At 53.1% G+C, this 20,158-nt stretch overlaps 1 protein-coding gene across 5 annotated transcripts in view; it reads left to right on the forward strand.

Annotated features, from left to right (window-relative positions):
* Positions 1-547: 547 nt before the first annotated feature.
* Positions 548-20,158, forward strand: part of CXXC5 (CXXC finger protein 5) — a 57,081-nt gene continuing 37,470 nt past the window's right edge. For 2 of the 5 annotated variants that reach the window (XM_043982659.1, XM_043982661.1), the window contains exon 1: positions 550-1,227. The gene's annotated coding sequence lies outside the window, so the exon portion shown is untranslated. Of the gene's footprint in view, positions 1,228-1,305; positions 1,426-20,158 lie in introns of those variants that run through there. The other 3 variants (XM_043982663.1, XM_043982662.1, XM_043982660.1) reach the window with 3 other exon arrangements.

The raw sequence follows: 20,158 nt of genomic DNA on the forward strand, positions 1-20,158 counted from the left end.
TCCGCAAACTTGCCGTTCCTTCTGCATTAGGGTAGATTGGGGGATTAGGGGGAGGGAAATCTTTACGAAACGCACCGACTTTTTCAAGCCCCGAACCAATCTGCTCTCCCCCTCCCTACTCCTTTCCAATAAAGGAGGAAGAAAGCAGTATTTTATGTGTATATGTATGTATGTATATACACATTCACATATTTCTCAAAAGTTGTAGGGAAGAAGCTTTAGTAGAACCAGTAAGAAATGCAAGCAAGACCCCAAAAGAGGGGGAAGAGAGAGAGAGAGAGAGAGGAGAGAGAGAGGAGAGAGGGGAGAGGGAGGGGGGGAGAGAGAGAGAGGAGAGAGAGAGAGAGAGAGAGAGAGAGAGAGAGAGAGAGAGAGAGAGAGAGAGAGAGAGAGAGAGATGAGAACTGCTGCCGCGGCTGCAGCAGCGGCGGCGGCAGTGGCGGAGGCGGCGGCGGGGCCCGGCGTCCAAGTGGCCAGAGTGTTGGAGGGGAGGGGAGGGAAGGGGAGGGGAAGGGAAGGGAACAGAGGAGGGAGGGGGAGGAAGGGAGTGGGAAGAGTCCGGTCCGGGTTTTGCCTGCAGCCCCCGGGCAGCGTTCAGTGCTCGGAGCTCCAGCCCGGGCGAGCAAGCTAGCGAGCGCGCGGCGGCGGCGGCGGAGCTGGGATGTAGAGGCGGCGGCGGCAGCGGCAGCGGCGGCAGCAGCAGCGGCACTGGGAGGGAGCTGGGGCAGCCGAGCCCCACTGCATCCTTAGCGCCCCGGCGGAGCCCCGGGACCAGCACATAGTCTGCATCGTCCCCTCCGGGGCCATGCGCCCTGCTTCCTAAGCCCCCATTCGGTGGCGGGCGCCGCGCGCACCCCTCCTCTCTTTTCGTAATATTTGAGTATTAGTTGGGGTGGTTTTTTTTGGTTGTTGTTTTTAATTTTTGGAGAGGGAAAGCTGGGAGGAAGCGGACAGGGGGGCAGGTGCTTTTTTCCCCCCGCCTTTCTTGTTGCCGCTCTGGATTCTCTGGGCTAAGCCGGGCGGCGACAGTGCGCACGGAGGTGGCTGCTGCTGCTGTTGCTGTTGCTGCCTGCTACTGCTGCCCGGAGCGGCGGCGGCTGATCGGCTGCAGCTCCCCCCTGCTTTTCCCATCGCCCCCCCCCCACCTCCTCGTCCTCCTCCTCCTCTCCCTCCACCTCCCCCCCTTCTCGCGGTTGGCGGCGGCAGCGGCGGCTCCGGAGAGCTCGGGTAGGTGTCGGGGTTGTTGTCCTTCCCCCCCCCCCCCGCCTCCCCGCCCCTTCAGCCTCCCCTCCCTCCCGGGGCTGGGCTCCCCCTGCCCCTCCCCCGTCTCCCTTGGGGCAGGCTAAGCGGACGGGGGTGGGGGGGGGCTGGAGTTGGGTGGAAGTCGGCGGAAAGTTTGCAAGCTCTCGCTTCCCCGAAGTTCAGGTGCGGAGAGCCGCGGGCGGGGGTCGGGGGGCTGGGGGCCACCACCCTCCGAGGTGTGGGGAGCATGGACCCAGGAGGTCGCGGGGGGGCGGGAGAGGTCTGGGCCCAAGTCCCCAGGTTCCGAGATCATCTTCGCGGCTAGGACTCCGCTGCGATCCCGGGGCTGCTGCCTGCTCGGTCGCAGATCATTGAGTCCAGACAAAAAGCGGGGTTTTAGGGTCGGGGGTGGGGGGGCGTGACCACTCTGCGGCGCGGAACTGGGGTGGGGGTTGGGTACGGCTTTGCCCCCCTCTCCCAGTTGGGGTCAGCCTTGCGCTCCAAGGAGTTGGGAAAGGGGTTCCCCTGGCGGGGGGCGGGGTGGGTGGGAGGCGGTGTTTCCCGGGAGAGACTGGGGTCCTCAGCCTGGAGGGTGTCCCTGACCTCAGGCAGGTCAGGATCTCTGAGTCTCGGGAAGAAGGGAGTCTGTGCTCCTCAAGCCTGCTGGTCTCTGCTGACCTTTCTCTCTGCCCGGGGCTGGCGCCAGTGCCGGTGCCCTGTGCCCATTCCCTGTGCCGAGGGAGGGAGGATTGGGGCCTCGGTGGCCATGGGGATGAAGAAGGCTTGGCCTTTCACGTTCCCTAGTTTTGTCCCCTTCCTCTTTCTTCCCTCCCCCCCAGTCTCCCTACCTCTCTTGGCTCCAGGTTGGGGTGTGTGTGTGGGTGCTAACTCTGAGCCCGGCGCCCTTGGCCACGCGTGGCTGCCCCTCTTCCCGCCCTACCCCCCCTTCCAACCTCCGGAGGGGGGGGCGGTATTTGGCCGGAATCGGGGTCCTGCGGGGATCGGAATACTTTTAGATCTATTCATTCCGAGTCCTCGCCCCCGCCGGGATACGGGGTGCTGGGCAGGCTGATCAAGTTTGGCATTTTTCCCCCTCAAAGTATTTGCCCGTCTCTCCCCCTCCTTCCCCCGCTCGTCCTCCCCCCGCCCCTTCTCTTCCTCCCTTCGTCTATCCCAGTATTTGGGATTCTCCAGTGTAAAGGGCTGTCTCTAGCTACCAGCGTGGGCTGTGCTGTGCGGCGTGCCGGGCCGTGCCGTGCTCTGCTGTGCTGAGACTAGCAGAGACAGGGAGGGTAGGAGAGGGGATGAGAGGAGATGCTCCCGGCGGGAGGAAGAGGGAAGGGGGTGCCTGATCGGGTGGTCAGGGACCTCTCAGCTGCGTAGGTCTTCGACTTCTTGTGAAGGGGTAGAGGCGGCGGTAGTGTCCGCCACCATCCCCACCTTCCCGGTAGCTGTCTGGATCACCAGACTCCCAGACGAATCTAGGCAACAAGCATTTATTAAGCACCTACTATGTTCCCCTTAGCTCTCACATTCCTCCTCCCTTTAGGTACCTGGAAGGTCTCCCTCCCCTTATCTCCGTTGGACTGGGATTGTCTATGTAAAATTACTCCGACCCAGGAGGAATTTAATTTTCTTCTCGGAAAGTCGTCCTTTAGTGCACCCCCCCCCCAAACGCACACACATACACACCCCACCCTGGTTTTCTGGTGAGTAGGGGCACAGGGAACGCTGTGCGATCATGGACTTAGCTTTGTGGAATTGTGGCAAATGCTGTCCTTTTTAGGGGGGATTGGGGAGCTGTGGAGAGTGGGGGAAACCCTAGGAGCTGTCAGAACCATTGAAGTCCCCATAGGAAAATGGGGAATAATTTCGGTTTTCATTTACCAGGAAGTAAAAGAACTGGGGGGGGGGATGAGAAACACGCAATTTGGGGGGGAGAGGGAAGAGTGGGGGTGGTGCCTTTTAGTGACTGTTGCAACCAGAGTAAAAATTAATGACCCAGGCCCCTAGGGAGAGTGAGACTTTGGGCCAGATGGGTTGAAAGTCCAGTAATAACCCCACCCTCTTTTGTCCCTGGACCCTGAGTAGCCTTTAGGCTGAGCCCTCCGCACCTGCGGAACAGTGAGGGGTCTTAGAGCCAAGTGTAAGGGTGCTTGGTAGGACTATGGGGTTGTCGTCGGGGAGATCAGGGGTTTGACCTCTGTCTTCCTGCCCTTTGACTGGCGAGGTTACTCTGGAATGGAGAGAAGGGGCTCCCGCCTCAGGTCCCTACAGATCTCCCCCACCCCCACAAAGTTTATCCAGGAAGTGTGCCTGGGAATGGGGGTGGACCCACTGGGGTGCCCTCCCCTCTTTCCCCCCGACTCCCGCTGGGGTTTGCCTACAAAACACTGAATCTCTTTCAACTTTTCCGCTGAGGCCGCCTGGCGGGGGATGTGAGAGCGCCACGCTGGAGTCGCTCGGGTGCCGGCTTGCTTGGGGAGGGTCATTTGAACACTGAGGCATTTTCGCACAGCTGCCAAGCCCGGCATGGAGCGAAAAGGCTGCGAGGAGGGGGCGGGGCGGGGGGGAGACGGTTTTCAGCTTTTCCTCCCCCTCCGCCTAGCCTGGTGGAGGTGACATTCCAGGAAGACAGGTTCGGTAGACCTCCTCCCAGGTTATTGGGTGTGACCCCCGGTGGGGGGGGGCGCGGCGGGGGCGGAGCCGTACCCAAAGCTTGTCCAGAGTTTGGGGGAGGGACACCCATATCCTAAACCTGTGTTGTGGAAATAGGGGACTTCAGTTCTATAGGAATTGTGGAAAGCAAAGGAAACTGACCCAGCTCTTGAATGGGGAGGTGGGGGGCGCTGTATTGATGTAACAGATTTTTCTGCCTCCTGGATTTCCCTGGAAAAGAAACAGGAAGATTCCGCGGAGGATTGAGGGCTTGGAGGGGTGTGCAGAGTAAAGTTAATACTGATAGGGGGTATTCCCTTTCTAGGAGGTGAAATTTAGTCTTGTTCTCCACTCCTCACCCCTCACCCCTTTGGGTGGCTTGGAGTGTGCTCTGGAAACCTTGATGCTTGAGAGGGCTGGATGCCCTCGATCTGTGTGTGGGGGGGGCGTTGGTTAATTGAGGGTCCTCTTCTGCCTTTTCTGAAACCTGACCCTTCCCAGTTAGATGGCTGATGGGCAGAGCTTTTCTTACATGGTGGGGCCCAAATTATTCCCCCCTTCATCCCTCTCTCTTTGGTGCTGGACAGGTTTAACCACAGCACCGTATCTATCTATCTATCTATCTATCTATCTATCTATCTATCTATCTATCTATCTATCTATCTATCTATCTATCTATCTATCTATCTATCTATCTAAGGGTTGTTTCTCCTTAGCTCAGCAGGTGATTGGGTTGAGGTCCTAACAGTCTGTGGACAAAGCTTGTTGATTTATGAGCTGTAGGTCTTTATCATGTGAAGCCAGAAATGTCCTGCCTCTGTGGGTGGAAGGGAGCTGGGAGTCCATCTCCCTTCCCCCTCCCCAAGCAGTTCTTTGCGTTGGACATATGGGGACCCTCTCCCCACTTTCCCCTAAGTCTTCACACTTTGAATGATAGGCTCCTTCTACCCATTTGACAGATGGAAAAACTGATGGAAGGTAATTACATTGGGATTAGACTCTAGAGCAGTTGAAGTTTTGTCTGAAGGGTGTCTCTTTTTCTGGAAGGGGTGGGCCCCCAAGGTTGTTTTCCCAGTTTGCAGGTGTAAGCTAATTGAGATACTGGCAGAAAATGTTATTGTATATGTTTGGGGAGTGGTGCTTGAATTGCCCCCAAAGTAACTGTTTGGGTAGTGGGATCCTCCCCACACATCGGTCTCAGTTTATAGATATATCCCAATTTCATGGAGGGTGGGGGCAGAACATGAGGCTTTCTCATTTCAGGTATTCCCCTTCACTTTCACATACCAGATGAATATGTGGAGATGTTCCAATGTGTTCTCCATATACCTTCCCTCACCCCACCCCCTCCTACCCCCAGTATGGGAGGGATGTGGGGAGGTGTATGGAGAACACACTGGGGCATCCTTGATTAAGTGTATTAATAGTTAAACTCAGCTCATAGCTTAGACTCACCAGACCACGAAAAGCCTCCGCCAGTTACTCACGCTCTGTTGCTCGGCAAGAATATCCCGCTCAAGTTTTTTCCCCCCTGCTTTCTCTTTTTTTTAGCCCCCCCCCCATCCCTAAACCAGGTCCACCCAACCCCACCTCAGTATGTAACTGGGAAAGGGCCCTAGCCTGGTTCCCTGGAGAAAAACCAGGACTTCCTCTCTCTCCTGGGTATCTCCACCTTCCTAAACTCAAATCTATTGTCAGCTGACAGAGGTGACTATGATGAAGAGTGTGAGTGTGAGACTCTGTGTGTGTGTATGTATGTGGGGGGGGTGTTGGTATAAGAGATCCAAGCCTAGGTTGTTTGTACATCTCCAAATGTGTACCTCTCTTAATGTCCCTTGTACATAATAAGCACCTGTCCCTTTATTCACAAAACCGTGTCAAGGTGCTAATCCGTAAGTGTACATCTATCTGTACAGACTCCCTGTCCTCCATCCGTGCCTGTCTTTGTATGCTTGTGAATTTGTGGGAATCCCTGTGTCTCTGCAGAAGGGAACCCCCTTCTTCCTCAGCCCTCTCCAAGATCTTGGCCCAGACCTCTCAGACAGGCTTAGACTTCTGGCCTTCCAGGCACTCACAGTACCTGTTTGTTCCCTTCCCCTGTTAACCATTCCTTTCCTCCCCCTCAAGTCTCTCCCTTCAGGAGGCTGGTCCTTTGTTACTTACACCTTTTCCTGCACCTAGAATTTTGGAAGCTAGAGGAAGACAGACTGGGGACCTGGGTGACAGCACTTATCCACCGAGATGGCAGCCTGTGATTACAGGAATAAAAGGATTTTAAGGTCATAGGTTTGGGGCCCCCCCACCCCCACCCCCAGAAGCCATGCAGTAGCATAAGACCATCCTTGTGTGTGTCTGCAGGTTGAGAAGAACCTCCAAGTGAGCATCAGAGATATACGTGTATGTGCCTCTGGATGCACCTGTCAGCTAGTGTGTATACCTGTGATTACGCATGTGTGCATATGTATGAGATGCGCATAGTGTTAAATATGTAAAGATGTACCTGACCCTACCCTAGGAGGGGCCTCTCCTGTCTTTGTGTGGCTTCCCAGGTGTGTGTGTGTGTGTGAGTTGGGGGTGGGGGTGGGAGGACATTGGCCACCCATAATTTCCCTTTACTAAAGAGGGCAGGAATTTCTTAGTAAATGTCCATATGGGTTGTTTGGGTTCCCAACCCCCCCCCCACAAGGACAGCCTAGGCCTAGGAATCCCCACCTCCCTCACCTCCCTTTAGCTCTAGCCTATTTTTTGGAGTGGAGGTGAGGAAGAAAGGACCTCAGGCCCAGGTCCTCCCCAGGGAGTGGAGGTCATTGATCAGTGCCCCCCCACCGCCCTGGTCACCTGGTCCCTCCTGGCCTTGGGATACTCAGGGTGTTAACCCTGCCCCTCTGGCTCAACTCCAGTGCCTATAATTGCATTCTGCTGCCTAATCCCCCAGCCAGCTCAATTAGATCTCAAATTCTTCTTCATTTCCTGCCTCCCATGCTGGCCTCCATTCTGGAACCAAGGCCCTCCCTAGTCATACTGATCCTGTTAGTGCTTAGAGATCTCTGGGGAAGATTAACCCTTTAGACCCTGGTCCGACTAGGCTCAGGCTTAAGTGGCCAGGGGACAAGGGAGATAGAGCCCTGGCTGGGGAAGCCATTATGTCTGGTTCTTGGCCCTTTAGCAATGAGAATAACTTGTTTTCCCCTCAAAACAGCCTTGTGATACCTCTCCTTTTACAGATGCAGAAACTGAGGCCCACCCAGTTGGAAGGACACCTCCAGTGTTGTGCAGCTAGTGTCAGAGTGGCTATTCTAATAGAGGCTTCTCAATAAGCAAGTCCAGTGATCTTTTTATTACATCTGGGTCCTGATTAGTGGGAAAACTGAATCCCCTGAAGTGATGACATTTTTTGAATTCTTGCTGTGTATTCTACTGGGATGGAACCAGTTACCATTTTGTACATCATTAGAATCCCAAATAGTGTGGTTTTTGAATATGTATATACTATGTCGACTCGCCATTCCTCAGTTTCTCCATCTGGGAAATGGGGGTGCTGGTACTGACTCTGGAAGTCTGGAATGGGAAACTCTTGGTTGAAGGTTGATCTCTTCCTCTCTGAACCTGGGCGGGTTTGGGGGGTGTGTGTGTTCTGGGATATGATTGGTGCTCGGTATTGTCTCATGCCCCCTCCTGAAGACTTGTCAATGTCACTATATTGCACATTTGACTTTTAGCATAACTTATGGCTCTGAGGCAGCTCTCATACTACTGTTAATGCTTCCTGGGTAAGTACTGTCTCACTCACTAGACTGTATGCTCTGGGAAGGTAGGGAGTATCATATGCTAGAACTTCTCAATAAGTGTTTGTGGATGGTGGTGCTATGTGCAGATCTAGGAATTCAATTCTTCCCCAACTCACAATTCCCTGTAGTGTCCCCCCCCCTCCAGGCTCCAGCCTGAGCCAGGAGAGGTCAGCTGCCTCAATCCATTCCCTGAGACAGACAGGGAGCCTGTAAGGAGATTTGGGGAGGCAAGGGCTGGAGGTCACCTCCTCCTCCCCAGGAGGCTCCTCGGTGGCTGGGCTGACAGGCGGCCTGGCCTCCCTGAGGTTTGCTGGCAGCTTTGGAGACAGCTTGAAAATGCAGGGCTGCCTACAGATCAGCTCACAGAGCTGTAAAGGTCTCTCCATCCCATTACTAATCCCCCAGAGCTCCCCCCCCACCCCTGTAACCACCTCGTCCCTGTCCTTTGCAGCAAGAGGGAAAAGAGAAATCATATTCAAGCCAGAGAGCATGCCCAGAGCTCTCAGCTCTTCTGCAGAAACCCTCTGGCTACCAGTTCCTCCCTTTCCTCTGTCCTTTTCTACTCGCTTTGGCCTCGGTTGTGCAACGGTCTTGGGGTAGACGAGGAGATAGACAGAATGAGTGGGCCCAGATTTAAGAAGAGAGAAGCCATGCTCCCTGCTACTGCATGCCTTAGTATCTCCTGCCTTCATACAGTTTATGGGACCCTTGGCTGAGCAAGTGGCCCAAATTCTAACTTAGTGAAACCGCTTTGCAGGGAGGGGCCAGGGGCTCAGGCTTTTGCCCAGAAAGACCCCTGTGTTACCTCTATTTGGGGGGGGGCTGCCCGATTTTCTTCCGACCCTCCACCCCCTTCCTCCTGCATTGCAGCTGCTTCCCTACCATGGATGGATGGGTCTTAGTTCCTACCCTTCCTTGGCAGGCTTAGCATCCCTGACACCTTGAGACCACCTTGTTAACCCCAGGAGCCATGCTGGCTCTTCCGGGCAGACAGGATATATACCCAGCTCCCCCAGGCAAAGCTGTTGGGGAAAGGCCTGAGCAGAATGAGAGGACAAAGGGGGCCACTCCCTCCAGGAGGCCCTCCAGGCTTTCTGATGGGTCTCTCTGGCTGTGTTTCTTGACCACACTTCCAATTCTGTCTCTTGGCCTTATACTCTTTCTTGGTCTCTATTACACTGTCTGCATTAGTCTCTTTCCCACCCTCCTCTATCTTTATCCCTCTTACTCTGTTTCAATTACCTACATCTGCCCCCCCACCCCATATCTTCCCCTTATGTCTTTATCTCTGTCTCTGCTCTCTCTCTGTCTCTCTGTCTCTCTCTTTTTCCTCTTTTGTTGCCATCTCCTTCCCCTGCCGGAACAGAAACCTCAGAAACCTCGGCAACTGGTCCAAGCTGCTTCTCCTCCCCAGAGTCCACCTCTTCCTGTCTCCTCCCCCCCCCCAGCTGTGCTGTCCATGAGAGAGCTGGTTTTTATTTATTTTTCTGTTTGTTTGGGAAGAGGGCAGTGGTGGCCCTGGCCACTGAGGCTCTGGGAGCCGTGGAGCTGAGAGCAGTGGGTACTCCTGCTTGGCTCCAGCCCTCACAGGAATTTGCCGGGATGGCTGATGGCTCTATATTTATCTCTCCCCCCTCCTTCACCAACACTGGCCTTGAGCTAGGCAGGGCCAGGCCTGCCCAGCAACCCAAAAGGAGGGGAGGGGAAAAGAAGGAAGGTCAGGACAGCAAGAGGACCTTAGTCAGTAGGAAATATCCAGTTTGGTCTCCCTGTATCAGTCTTTCTGGGGACCTGTCAAGGAAGCTGAGCTCCAGTGGCCCCCTTACACAGGCCCCTACTCTACCCAATGCCCTCTGCCTTTCATTTCTTCTCCTAGGCAGGGAATAGCCTCTGTTTCATGGAGTCTGGAATCTGGCCTTCCAGTAGGAGAGGGAATCATAGGCCCAGAATGATATCAGCACATTTAGATTCTGAGGCATGAGGCTGTGGGTGGGCCTTGTTTCCTGTATGTGTATGCATGCATGTGTTTAGGGGGTGGGGGTTGAAGTTGGTGGGACAACTGGTGGACTGAGCCGGGGGCCACTTCAGGACACTTCTCCCCTAGTGGGTGGCCTCAAGAACCACCGTCCTGCCCCTTTCCCCTCCCTTGGGCAGCTTTCTTGAAAGTCTTGTGTGGATGTGAACACGCATATGTTGGGTGGGTGTGTGCAGTGAGGGGGGGGGGGTTGTCGGTCACTGGGAAACCTTCCCATCCCTCCCTTGGCCTCCTACCCCCAAGGATCTTTACTTCTGGGAACTGTTAGCCACCTGGCCTAGTTGGGCAGATGGGGGCTAGTTGGTCCCTTTCATCCCCACCCCCCAAGTTCTTCCTAGTTCCCTTATTTGGGGAGGGATCCAGAGCTCAACATCTCCCAGCCCCCTGCCTCTGCCCCTTCCCAGGGCTCTGCCCTAGGCTTGAAATCTGGTGACCAGAACTATGCAAAGTATTTTAGAACTGCCTTTCCCTGCCCTGCCCAACCCCCCTCTCCCACAGGGCCCCAGTGAGTCTGGTACCCTGGACACAGTCACATGTGAACATTCACACGTGCAAACACATGTTTGCCGGCTGATGTATCTGCATACATGAAAAACACAAATTCTCACTTCTCTGGGGCTCAGTGATGGGAGTCAGGGTTTTCACTTTTGAAACCTAGAGCTTTCTACAGCCCCTTCTTCCCTGGCTTAGAAGAACCAGTTTCACTGGGATCACTTAGCCCCCATCCTTTTTCCAGGTGTCCTTTCCCCCAGATTTCTGCCTCCTTCTCCTCCCCCTGCCCCCCAGCTCTGCCCTTAAGGAGCCCTGCTCTGGCCTGCCTTTAGGGAAGTGAGTAGCTCTTCCTGGGCCCTGAAGTTGCTCCTTAGGTGCCTGAGATCAGAAGGTGGCTGAGTCAGGACAGGATGCGACAGGCCCTGCTAGTTAAATGTTAGGGGAAAACCTTACAGGTCCTGCTGGGGAAAAGGATGGCAAGGACCCTGTGGAGTTTGAGGGTCTAGCCAATCCTACTTCCCTGGGTCTTGTTTGGGCCTGCAGTAAAGTCAGGAGATTAGAATGGTGGATTTAGAAATAAAAAGGACCTTGGAGGTAATCTAGTCGAGTCTTCTTATAGTTAAGACCCAGAGCAGTTGAGTTCCTTGCCCAAGGTCACACATATAGTTAGTAGCAGTAGGAGGATCTGAACCCATGTTCTTGGGTAAATGGGGAAAAACCTTGGGAAAAATTCCTCTTGACTGGACTCCTGGGTGCCTCCAATCTAATTAGGGTCTGTCCAGGGGCAAAGTGGGCCAATGACTCCTGGGTTCAGAATTGTCTCTGGCAAAGCAAGTTTAATAACCCCTTCCATGAGAAACACACTAGCACAGAGTATGTATGTGTGTGTTTGTACATACATATATGCATGCATGCATACATAGGCTTGCATACATGTCACATCCTCACGGTCACTCATTCATTTATCAAGCATCTTACATTGAGCACCAACTGTATATAAAACCTCAGGCCAGGCTCCAGAGCCTGTGTGAGTGAGGGGGGTGGAGATGAATAAGACCCAGATAGAAATAGGGATAAAACAAGGCAAGAGTGTAATAAGGGCACTGGAGAGGGACGCAAGTGATGGAGGGAGAATCACTTCTGGCTTCACAGAGGAAGTGACATTTGAGCTGAGACTTGACAGATATCTAGGATTTAGGCCAATGGAGATGGAACAAGTTGGGAGAATGGTAGCTCACATACAATTTATTTACATGTGTCTCTAGTACATGTGTACTAGAGGCTCAGTTTCTGGGACTGCAAAATGGGGATAATAATATTTATGTCACAATTGAGATAAAAATTGCTTTATAGGGTGCAGAACGTTATATAAATATAATGTGTATATACTGTTAGGTTTAGTCATAGAAGGGTGGGATCCCTGTTAGAGTTCCTTGGGAAGAGAGAGACAGCAGTAAGGGGAGAGGGTTTGGTTTTTTTTGAAGGGGTAGTGGGAGCTGGTGAAAGGGACAGAGTTGGCTTTTTTCAGGAACAGACAGAAAGAGATCAGGAAACCACTTGGAAAAAAATGTGATGGGAAAATCCTGGAGTGTGCTCCCCGGGTGTCAGTTTTCTTCTCTGTAAAATGGGTTTGACACTTTCCTGCCCTCTAGTGAGGCTCAGATGAGATCATGGGTGTGAAATCATCCTATAAGCTGTAAGAGCACAAGCAGAGGCATCAGGTCTGAGGATTAAACCTGGGGTGGGGGGGGGAGCTATTTTACTTTTCCTGGCTTTCCTACTTTCTTCTTGGCTGTTAGCCTCCAGGTTGGGGGGGGTGACCAGGAGCACTCATTATTCTCTCCCATTCCCCTTCTTTACCCAAGACATGCCCAAATGACTGAGCTGGGGCAGGGATTGATGGGAATTCAGTGTAGAAAGCTTGGAGCAAGAAGTGGGTGATGAGGAGAGACTCCTGAAAAGCTTGGCTTGGCATGTGAGAAGCTAGTGGGAGGTGGGGCATGGAGATGGCTCCCAGCCCAAGGGGATGGGAACCCCAGTGTATATGTAAGCCTGTGTGTGGGAGGGCCCTGGGCATTTCCCCTCTTTCCTCTCTAATGAACCCCAGGTGTTGGGAATAGTCTGGTGGCCCTGGAATGGTAAAACACTTTGGGATACTGTGTTGGCAAGGAGAGGAAGACTGTCCTGCATCTGCAGAGTGGGGGGTGGTCTGTTTCTGTCCCTGTCTCCCCATCCCTCACTGTACTTGCCTGTTTGGAAATCTATGGGCAGAAGACTGGACAGGGTGGGTGGGGGATAGTCACTAGATAAGAACTGGGACTCCTCCCAGCATCCTCCCTTCTCCCTCTCTGTTTAACCTCCAATAGCCAGCCAGTGAGGCCTGAGCTTGTCTGAGCTTCCTGACATCTGTGACTCTGTGTGTGTGTGTGTGTCTGCCTGTCTGTTGAAAGCTCAGGTTCTTAGGGCTAGTACCCTGAGAGGTATATAGGACAGGTCTACAAATGGTGTGTGGTGGATTGGGGTGGAAGGGGGCAGGGCTCAGGACCAGCCTGACCAGGGCTGAAGGGGAGAAGAGACCCATTTTTTTCACCTTGCCTCCCCAAAGCTGTGTAGGAAATTGGTTAATTGGGCTAATGATGTGGTGAATCATCTGGTGCAGAGGGCTCCAAAGCTTCTAGCTAGGTTAGGAAAATCAGTGCTGGCGACACCTCTCAGGGTGATCTGTCCTCGTGTTGAGAGCTCGGGGGACATTATGAAAGCTAGAAGAAATCTTAGCGATCATTTAGTTCAACCCATTGTCATTTTGTGGAGGGGCAAACTGAGACTTAGAGAAAGAAAGTGAATTGCCCAAGGTCCCTCGTGTCTATTTAGCAGTTAGAACCAGGTCCAGGACCCTGGTCTTCTCCAGTGACTTGGGGTAGGAAGGGAGATATGAGGGATAGGGTGACCTGGAGCTCTGGCAGAGGCTTTCTTTTAAACACAAGTGGAAAGAGAAACCACCAGTCTCTGCTCACCACAATTGCCCCCTTACGTTCCCCCCATCTGGCAGTGGGGTGAGCAGGATCTGGTGGCTGGGAGGGGCTGAGCGGAGGCCTGCCATGCCTGCTGCCCCTCAGTGCCCGCCTACGCTCCCGAGTAACCATCATGAGGAAGAAACATGGGTTGCTGCTTCCAGCAACAGCAGGGCAAGCCGGGACCGCTTCCCAGCTCCCCTTGTGACTCACTCCCTGCCGGCGACTCCCCCTCCCTCCCCGTGGGGGCCTCAGCATCCCCCATCTGTGCAATGGGGAGAAGAGACCTACTGCTCCCCACCCCCCTGCTGGCCTGTCCGAATGCTAAGCTGGGAATCGGATTCTCTTTCCTCCCTGTGGGAATTTGGGGAACCATTGCAGGCTGGGGAGAGCTGAGGCAGATGGCGGCAAAGACCTCCAAGGGTTATCCTCTCTCCTTTTACTTGCCTCTAAGAAGTACCTCCTCCTAAACCAACCCAGGTGGCTGCTCAGCCCCAGCTCCCTCGAGGAAGCAAACTGGGTACAGCCCAGCATGTTCAGGGCAGTCTTTCCTTGTGTCTGCTTTGAATCCTTCTGGAATCTGGAAGTCCAGTCTGGTTTACATGACCTGCAAAGACCCAGTTGAGAGAGAGAGGGAAGGGAGGGCTCCGTAGCCCAGGGAATGGCCGTGGGTTTGTGGGTAGACAAAGGACTGTCTGGGTGGTTCTCTGAGAGACTGTGCGTGTTGCTTGGGGGCGGGCCCCATTGGATGAGAGCATCGGAAAATCCCAGCTGGGTATCAGGAAGTGTTTCCTCTCTGACATCTGTAGGTCTCTACTTTCCCAAGGGAAGCTGTCCTGTCCAGAGCTAGGGTGGAAAGTCGAGGAGAGACTCCCAAATTGCCCCCTTCCTCCCCATAAGCCCCAGTTCTGCCCCAGGTTAGCTCTTGGGGGAGGGGGGAGGATGGGAGCCTGTTTCCCTTTTAGTCAGCCCTACAAACCTGGGTTGTGCAAGGGCAGGAACCCAAGGTAGCCTGCTTTAGCATAACCCGGTGGCTGCTATCCTGGGATAAGGGAGAACCCCTGCGGAGTTCTCATTTTCAAAGAGCACGCCACCCCCCCCCCTTACCCTAGTGCTCTCAGCCCCAGAGTTATGAGCTGTGGGCTTGGTGGATTACTATTTAATCAGTTTTGAGAGGTAGAGGAGACTGGGGAAGGAGGGGCTATGTGCATAATTTGGGTAGGGGGAATGCCTCTGAGCCCTGGCCTGGGATGCTTCTAGGGAGGGGCATTTCATAGTTGTTCCAGCTGTTTCTGGGTTTGGCCTCCTGGGGGTGTGTGTGTAAGGGGTGGGATGTGTGGTATCTGAAGGGGGCCGAATTCAAGCGGCTGGTTCCCAGGTGGTGGGGTGACCATGGGGGCTGGAGCCAAGGGCTACAGCTATCTCCTACACCCGGGAACCTAGGATTGAGGGGCAGTGGTAGGTTCCTGAATCTAGCTGGGTCTGTTTTCATGGCTGGGCCTGGCCAGAACTGGCCACTGCTGGGGCCCTTGGGGATGTGGGGGTTACAGAAACCATATGGGTTAGCCCTGAACAGCATGGAAATCCTGTCCTAGGCCTAAGCTGCTGAGGGAGACTGAGCTGATGGCCCCTCTCCTCCCCTCTCCCAGCCCCTCTGCCCCAGGGCATCTACAGAGACCTCTAGGGAAGCCGAGGGAGGGGGCAAGAGAAGAGGGAAAAAAGCTATGGTGGCAGCGGGTGGAGAGCAGAGCTCAGGAACAGCGGGTGTGAGAGCAGCCAAGTATTTGAGCTAGCTGTCAAAGACAGACAGGCATGTGGGGAATTCAGTTCGTGTTGTGGGGTAGAGATCAGCCGGGCAGGGAAGGGATTGTCCACCCACCTCCCTACAGGGCCTTAGAGGTTTTAGCAAAGCAAGAAACTGCCCCCTTTCTCCCTCCCCACTTGCCCTCCAAGCCCTTTGGGCCTGTCCTGAGAAGGCTAGCCTCCCATTTCAGCCTCTGCCTGTGGGTAGGAAGAGGAGGAGGTGGGGTTCATAGCTGAGGGTGGTCAGTGGCTTTATTCGATGTGAGCAAAATTGGGTGGGGGTTGAAATCAAGGGTGCTCTGGCTAGGGCTACTAGGTCAGCACACTAGGCTTTTGGTTTGTCAGGGCAGAGGGCCTGGCTCCAGGGACCAGGGACCGGTGTCAGATGGCCACAGGTCTCCCCAGGGAAGGCTGTTGAGGTGCTAAAATTAGGGATTGGGGTGGCAGAGGTGCTCTAATCTGGCAGAGCCACTCCCTACATTACCCACTTGTCCTTCTTCCAAGGGTCCAGGGGTCCCATGAAGGACCTGGGATGAGGGATGATTTGGAGTCAGGGTAGGGACTTTTGGTTATTTCAGGATGCTGATCTTGTATGGGGACCTTTTTGGGGGGAGGGGAGGGGCGTGCTCAGAGAAAATAGGTGACCAAGAGGTGGTTGCCACCCTCGACCAGGGAAGGGAGACCGAATTGGGCCTTGGTCTCAGTTGGCAAACTTGGATGCCCTTTCTAAAAAGGTTGACCCTTGCTTCCCGGCAAGTTTTGTTTCCTTGCGAACGACAGAACTAGGGGATCTTACTGTGAAGTGGATGGAGGAATCAGGGGGCTTGGGTTTGAATCTCAAGTCTGACATTTAACCTGGGTGACTGCCACTTGTGTGAGACTTGGGAACATGGACTGTGGGTTCCGGATTCCTATATTCATTGTCCTGTGGGGGGGAGGAGGGGGAGGGAGGTGAGATGTGAGGGGCGAGGGCGGATGGAGTTTTGCTTAGGTGGTTCATTTCCTCTGCATTACTAGGGTTATTTTAAAGTACCTTACCTGGAACAGGGCTTGGGGCTGGCCACCTTGGTCCATTTTGCCACCTCTAGTGGGCAAAGACTGCTTTGGGGGAATAGTCAGATTGGGGCATGTTTAGGGCTGGCAAGGCTATATTTAGTGGACAGCTCAGAAGCTAGGAGGCCCTGGAGCAGCTGCCAGTCCCTGGCCCTCCCACGACTTCTTCATCTTGTTTCCCCCTCCCCAGCCATCCAACCCCCCACCCCACTTGCATTTGATCTATACAGAAGTATTTTCTTCCCTCTTTCTCCTCCCTCCCTTCCCCTTGCTGTTTGCTCATCAGGGAGGGGAACAGCCCTGCCAGGGGATGGACGAGATGACCCGATAGGCTTTTCCTGTCTCGGGTTTCCATGAAATAGGAACCACAGTGACAGCAGTGGGGCCTGGCCCACAAGAGGAGACCGGAGCTGAGATGTGGAGGAGCCTCGACCCAGGAGTGTGTGTGTGTGTGTGTGTGTGTGTGTGTGTGTGTGTGTGTTGGGGTTGGGGGGGGGGATGCCAGCCATGGTGCTGGCCTTCTTGAGGCCTCTGAAGGCAAAGATTATTTATCAGTCTGGCCTCCCTCCCTGCCGAGCAGTCCTACTCCACCTCCCCTGTCTCTGGTTAAAAAAAAAAAGTATTGGACGCCGACGAGCTGAAGAGAAGCAGCAGGATTAGCTTGGGGAGACGTGAGTCACAGGCTCTCCCATCAGCCCCACACAGTCAGCGCCTCCGGCTGAGCAGGGGACACACACACACACACACACACACATACACTCTCTCTCTCTCTCTCTCTCTCTCTCTCTCTCTCTCTCTCTCTCTCTCTCTCTCTCTCTCTCTCTCTCTCGTCTCTGACAGGTTATTTAAAATATCCCCCAAAGTTCCCTGGGAGTTGAGCTGCCTTGATTTTTATGGGGAAAATCAGTAGCCAGGGTGAGTGAAGGTGATCTCTAATAAAAATGGGCCGCAATTCCTTGCCTAACCAGAGATTTCTCCTCCGCGGCCCCTCTTGTCCCCACCATGCATGAAGTTTCCACTGTGAAGGAGGCAGAGGATTAGGGAAAGGATAAACTGTATGACCTCAGGTAAAGATTAAGACAAAACAGCCAAGTTTTCCCGCTGATGCACCTTGGAGATTAAAATGAGAAAATCCAGCCCCTTGCTATAGCAGTTGACAGGTCTTGGAGGGGTGGTACAGTGGGAGAGACAAGCTGCTGGCTGGGAAGGGAGGGAGTGGAGAAGAGGAAAGAATCGAGAAAGAGAAGCGGAAAATCGATTTCCCCAGCAGCCAGGCTTTGTGTGGACAGTGGCTGCTCTCCTCTGAGGCTCCCCTGCCCCCTCCCCCTCCCCCAGCAGGCAGCAGGCTGGGGAGGGACTTTTTGGGGAGGAGGGGGAGAACAACAGACTTTCCCCACTCCCTACCCCCCCAGCCAAAGTCCCTAGTGCCTGAGCTGTAGGAGCCACATGAGGTATGGGTGGAGTGAGTGACTGAGACCCCCCTCTACTCAAAGGCCTGCTGGGCTGGTTCCCAGGCCACTGCCCTGCTATTGGATAGGGCCCCAGGAGTCCTGGCTCCCAGCCCTTCCTGCTTTCACATTTCTGGGTTCTCACTGGCTCCTTCAGCTGGGGAGGGTGGGAGGGGGAGGGAAGCTTTCTTGTTTTCTCTCCATTGCCCCTCCAGCAAACTGGCACAGTGAGGGCACATGACTTGGCCCAGAAACAGGGTGTCTCAGCTTTGGGGCCTTCGTCTGACCTGCCTCTCTGCAAGCCAGCTTATGTCTTTAGCTTAGAAAATGGGTAGAGGGTCTCCTGGACTGGCGACAGTTGTGGGGGGAGCAAAGGTGCTAGGATTGAGAATCCTCATTGCCCTGAGAACCCGGAACCCCGGACTGATTTTCACCCCCGGTGGGGGTAGATGTTGCTGGACAATCCCCCAGCCAAGGCTTTGAACTTCATTGCCCACCAACTATTCATTCTATAGGCAGCTGATAATTGAGCTCTTAATGAGTTGGGGTCCCCTGGATGAGCAGGAAGATCACCGAGTATGGAGTGCAGAGTGGTTCCTGTCCCCAGAAGCATGTAATCTAATGGGGGAGACAGACTGACTCACACCTAATCAGCATGGATGTGTCTAGGTCGATAGTCTAATTATAAGCTTGGGGGCCAGGGAAAGAGCAGATAGGTTGGGAGACTAGGAAGATTCTTAATCAGGGAAGATGAGAAAGAGAGAGAGAGAGAGAGAGAGAGAGAGAGAGTGTGTGTGTGTGTGTATGTGTGTGTGTAGAGAAGGGGGTTGTAAGAATTCCATTGGGAGGGTGAAGCAGGAACCTTGAGACCTCAGGGGATGTGGGAGTATAGGGTAGGGACCTGAGCTTCTTCCCTGCTTGACATAGCAACTTTGAGAGAGTAGAGAAATGATGGTGATGATGGTGATGGAAATTTGGCAGTGGGAAGAGCTAGATTTGTCCTTCCAAAGCCTTGGGCTACCACTTCTGGGCCTCAGTTTTCTCATCGTAAAATTAAGGTATTGGGTCTATAAGGCCGGTCTAGCTCTGACATTCTATGGATTTTATCTTTTAGTATATACACCTTTCCTAAGTGCAAGATTCTGGAGAGGTGAGGAGTCTATGAAAGTCTCTCTCTCTCTCTCTCTCTCTCTCTATATATATATATATGTGTGTGTGTGTGTGTGTGTGTGTGTGTGTGTGTGTATACAGATGCATGTATATGCGTGCATATTAGACTTAAAATGTTTTCGATACTTTGTTTTTTATATCAGTGTCACTTCCCAGTGACTCCCCTGTGTGGGGGGGAGGGAGAGGAGTTCCTCTAACTCCGTCCCCCTAGAGTCTTCTCTTATAATAAATAAGTATAATAAATAAATGGCAAATCAAAGAATATGTTGGCAATGTCTGGAAATGTATGCCGTATTCTGCTCCTACAGACCACCACTTCCCTGACAAGGCATTAGAGGCACAATTTTTACCCTCAGTCCTCGGGGGTCACAATTGGACACTTTATTGATAAGAGTTCATGGTTGTTTCCTTTAGATTATTGTATAAAATATGTTGTTGTTTCTGCTTACTTTACTCTGAATCAGTTCATGCAAAGCCGATCATGTTTTTTTCTGAATTCTTTTTTTTTCTTTTTTTAGTGAGGCAATTGGGGTTAAGTGACTTGCCCAAGGTCACACAGCTAGTAAGTGTAAGTGTCTGAGGCTGGATTTGAACTCAGGTACTCCTGACTCCAGGGCCGGTGCTCTATCCACTGTGCCACCTAGCTGCCCCTTTTTCTGAATTCTTAATAGCCATCATTTTTTTTTATGGTACATGAATATATTCTGCGTCATTCATAATACCAGTTTGTTTAGCCAGGTTTCAGTTTATGGATCTTGACTTTTCTTCCAGTTCTTTCCCACTATAAAATACTGCTAAATGTTTTTGTGTATATATATGGGACTTTTTTCCCCCTCTGCCTTTTACCTCCTTGGGTTCTATGTCCAATAGTGATATCATTGGGTCAAAGGTATATGCAGTTGGGTGATTTTTCTAGGCTCTTCTACATTGTTCTCCAGAAGGGTTCAGGACCCTCTTTTCAGGTGGAATCAGTGTAGAGTGGAGAGAAACCTAGACCAGGTGCTAGGAGACATGATTTGTAGTCCTGATGCTGGCTGTGTCTTTGGGCTTCAGAGACCTTGTCTATACAGTGATGGGAGGGAATGAGATGATTGCTTAAAATTCTTTGCTTAGAGGGCATTGGGCCTATCTTCCTGAGCCCAAGCTATTATTTAGAGTCCCTCAGTCTAAATCTACTCTGTGGATCCAGCCCTGTCTTCTGACACCCTGGCACCCTTTGACCTGAGGCTGCCACCAGAGACTTAAGTAGGCCAAATGGTTCTGTGGCTTTTCCAGCTGAGCAAGGGCCCATTGTACAATGAGAGGGAAACTGAGGAAAATCTTCAGGAATTGGGTAGGAGGACTGGCAGTGGGGAAGGAATTATGTTGGGAGGGGAATGAGTCCATACTGGAGCTTGGGGGGGAGGGGGTAAGGTTCTGAAGAAGAGCACTGGGAAGAGTAAGGCAATGAAGGACCTA

The sequence above is a fragment of the Dromiciops gliroides genome, chromosome 2 (genome assembly GCF_019393635.1).
Source record: "Dromiciops gliroides isolate mDroGli1 chromosome 2, mDroGli1.pri, whole genome shotgun sequence".
Taxonomy (NCBI): Eukaryota; Metazoa; Chordata; class Mammalia; order Microbiotheria; family Microbiotheriidae; genus Dromiciops; species Dromiciops gliroides.